General features: G+C 45.5%; 1 protein-coding gene across 3 annotated transcripts in view; it reads right to left on the bottom strand.

Annotated features, from left to right (window-relative positions):
- IBTK (inhibitor of Bruton tyrosine kinase) overlaps window positions 1–1,850 on the bottom strand; it is an 88,244-nt gene extending 86,394 nt beyond the window's left edge. The window contains exon 1 of one of the 3 annotated variants that reach the window (XM_032275429.1): window positions 1,660–1,850. The gene's annotated coding sequence lies outside the window, so the exon portion shown is untranslated. The remainder of the gene's footprint in view (window positions 1–1,659) is intronic. The other 2 variants (XM_032275428.1, XM_032275431.1) reach the window with 2 other exon arrangements.
- Window positions 1,851–3,982: the final 2,132 nt, after the last annotated feature.

Here is a 3,982-nt window from a genome sequence, read left to right as displayed (position 1 = left end):
ATAAAAGGACTAGAATCATCTTGGCCCATTCCAAAATTTCTAAATAATTCAGAAGACAGAATAGGCTGGATTTTGAACAGCCTTATGTGCCTTTCCTTAGAGAAAAAAAAAAAAAAAAAAAAAGGCAGGCCATCCAAAGACATACTTAGGATCTTGAACTGACAAGATGTGGTTAGGTAATTCCCAGGTTTTTGGCTCAGATAACAGATACGGAAACTAGGAAGAACAGTAAGGGGTCAATAATTTGGAAGTGAGTAAAGCAAAACAAACCTAAACAACAGAAGAAACAGAAATTACAGATGAAATTTTGTTTTATACATTATATATAGTGCTCTACATAGATATAATCCCCATTTCAGCCTTATTAGTGCCCCTGTAAATATGATCACCTTCATTTTCTGATGAGGAAATTCACGTGAAAGTTTAAAAAGCCTACCTAAAATACCAACACAAAAGTATTGTTGATCCTACATATTCTACAATACCAAACTGCTCTCCGAAAAGGCAGTTAGAAAAATTTCAATGAGAAGTAGTATAGTGTAGTAGAAAAAAGTACCATGCAATTCAGTTCAAAAGAACTGAATTCAAAAGCAGTTTGGTAGGGCAGCTGGAGACTCAGAAGCTGAAGATTCAAGCGATTCTGCCTCAGCCTTCCAAGTAGCTGGTATTACAGGCGCAAGCCACCATGACCAGCTTAAAAAATTTCTTGAAGTAAACTCTAGTTTTACTAAAGTTTCTGCAAATGTTTGCAAATGTAATTATTTTTAGAAAAGAGTTCTGTCCTCATCTACCTTGCTTCAATTTCTAAAACAAATAAAAGTCAAGGAATTCAAAATACAAAAAGGAGAGAAATGATCAAGAACAGGCTGGCAAGCCTGTGAATTTACACCACTTTATGGGCAATCAAACACTACCGCTCATAAAAGTCATATCCTTTCAGTATTTCTGATAAATTTCAAATGGCATACTTCGAGGCGTAAGTTAAAAGGTGCTACATGAGTCTCTGGCTAACACACCGAAGTTTTATAACTACGTTGGAAAATAGGAGTCAAGGACGGCCTGTGTTACCAAATCCACAGCTACACTGAAACTCTTTGAGCCACGCAGCTATGCCCGTTACAAAAACAAAAGGCCTGTCTTCTCTCTCTCTCTCACCCTCCAAAAAGAATCGGTTCTTTTTTACACAGCAATGACCACTTTAATTAGAGTTCACGATCTGCTTCCGAACAGTCAGTAACCCCAGGGTGGACTCAAACTTGTGACTCCAGGAAGGGGATAAGGAACATGAGCGCCCATAGGAATGGCTTCAAATCCACGGGTCGAAGGAAAGTGACACCACACAACTATCACAACTAGGAATGCAATGTCGCTGGAGGGCGTGTCCGGCAGGACTGGAACGTAGCGCGTCGCGGGGACGGGCCATTCATAGCTGAGGGGGGCGGTAAGGAGCAGCGGCAGGGACCCCGACCACTCGGCCCTTTCCGCGCACCCTCGCGCGAAGCCCTGCAGCCTCGGGGCTGTAGAATCCCCTCCCCACAGTCCCCCCGCGCCGGCGTCCGCAGCCAGCCGCACCCTACGGCAGGCGAATACTCTCCCCTTGCCCCCGGGGCTGAAGGGAAGCGGCTCCGCACGGTCCGGCAGCTCCGAGCCCACCCTCACCAGTCGCTAGATGAAACTGCGCCAGTGGATTCCGCAGGGTCCACATACAGCCACACAGGGACTCATCCTCAGTGAAGCCAATAAGAGAAACCGAAGGGCGCCAGAGGGGCCCGTACCCAGACGCGGGTCAGTTCTGGAGGCGGCTGCAATACAGCCGAGACTACCGAAATCGGAAAGGGGAATGTGGCGGAGGAACCCGGGCGGGCGGTACTCTGTAATAACGCAAGCGCTGATTGGCTGGGGCTCGTGTATGCCGCCTGATGATTGGCTGGTGCCTGCCAAGAAGGTTTCGCGTGGCAGCACCTCTGCTATGGCCTTTTCCCTGGCGGCCCAAAGGAACTTGACCTCGCCGGCCTTGGGGCCGCTGGCTCTTGCCAGGGGGCGGGGAAGGGAGAAAGACCTCAGCGGGAGACTGTAGGCCAACAGTGGTGATGAGAGTGTCCCTTTCAAGGCCAGCCATCTCCGAGTTAGAAACGGCTTTTCAGGTAGCTGGAGATTCTGTAGAGGGGCTAAACCCGAATGGAGAAGGAGACCTGGCCAGATGCCTTGGATACCCGGTCCTACGCAGCAGAAGCCAAGTGCACAGGCGTCTTGCAAAGAAGAGCTTCCTCCCATAGCCCTAGTATAGGTCACTGCAAAGCCAAAGGTGTCGTCTCCGTGGACCCAGCCTCACCCCTCTCTGGCCCGCTATCCACCCAGATTATCTGGCAGTCACTCCCTTGGTCGGAAGGCGTCACTGCCCTCTTAGATCGCCACCGTGGGACTAGCTGCCAGCCCGGGTCACGCCACTCAGTGCCTGACACCAGGTTTGCACTAGGTTTTTTCCACTTGAACTCTGAATCTAAAGGCCATTTAAAAAGTGGTCGAGTGAAAAATAGGAGGGATAGTAGCCAATAATCAATACTAGGGTACTGAATGGGAAACCTACTGCTGCTCGAATGCCTAATACAGTAAGCACTCAGTAAATGATTGTTCAAGGAGGAGTAGTGTGACTCAGAACAAACGACACTAGGAGTCACGAGTTGGCTGTACAGCTGTGCCACGTTGTGAATTTTATAAGCCACTGCGTCTACCTCATCTCTAAAAGAAAGGAGTTGCACATATTTTCTTAATGCCCACTGAGCTATACTTGCTCTCATTTGAAGCCTTTTTTGTGGTAGGGTAGATTACTAGCCCAAAGCCACACAGCTGCTTAGCCAAAGAGAAAGGGAGACTAGGACCCAGCCCTCCTGCTGCCCTTCCCAGTACAAAGTTGTTTCTTTGCTCTTTATTCCGAATACCCTACTTCCTACAAAACAAAAACCGGTTTGTAATGTAAAAATTGAGTGATTTTGAAAATAAGCTCAAGTTGTATCTCCGGATATTAGAAAAAAGAAAAGCTACATACAATGATTTTTATATTCATGAACAAAGAAACCAATAATGGCAAATAAAGCTACTAGTGTAAATAAATGCATTAACCTGTGTTAATAACTTTTCTGTCTCTTACTTGTATCTGGGCAAGTTAATTCACTTTTCTGAAGCCTCAGTTTCCTCATTTGCAAAATGGGAGAAATAATGTATTTTGGGGTTGTGAAAATGTAATGGTAGAGATATATAGCACTTAGCAGAGAGCCTTAGTAGCACATAATTATTCTTCATGAATAATGCTAATAAATAATTTCTTCAGTGGCTGAATTATCCCAAGCAGGCATTCATTAATTTAAAAATTACGACCAGGCAGGGTGACTCACACCTGTAATATCAGCACTTTGGGAGGCAGAGGCAGGTGGGTCACTTGAGCCCAGGCAACACCGGCGTGGGCAACATGGTGAAACCCTGTCTTTACTAAAAATACAAAACAATTAGCCAGGCATGGCATCACATGCCTGTGGTCCCAGCTACTCAGGAAGCTGAGGTGGGAGAATACCCTGAGCGCTGGGAGGTCAAGGCTGCAGTGAGCCAACATTATGCCATTGCATTCCAGCTGAGGCAACCAGAGTAAGGCCCTGTCTCAAAATAATAATGAAATAAAAGTAAAAATTACCAGGTCTCAGGCAATTTGTGGTAAGCACTGGGGATCTATCAGTGAACAAAAATACATGTAGACCCAGATATTCCCAAACATATTAAATTGCAACATTTAGAAGGATTACAAAGAATACTGTGATAGATTTAATCTGATTTCCTAAAGATGTGACACATGAACTAAAAAATGTGCAGGAGTTAACTCAGATAACTAGATAACTAGGAGATAAGTAGATGAAGCAGGAAAGAAAGAACATTTCAAGCCAAGGGATGTAGAATTGCTCCCTTTTTCCAAGGAAAATTAGATGCTTTCAAA

Source organism: Sapajus apella, unplaced genomic scaffold (assembly GCF_009761245.1).
Source record: "Sapajus apella isolate SASKATOON/1434 unplaced genomic scaffold, GSC_monkey_1.0 scaffold6, whole genome shotgun sequence".
In the NCBI taxonomy this organism is placed as follows: Eukaryota; Metazoa; Chordata; class Mammalia; order Primates; family Cebidae; genus Sapajus; species Sapajus apella.
This window is presented reverse-complemented; position numbering and strand designations above follow the sequence as displayed.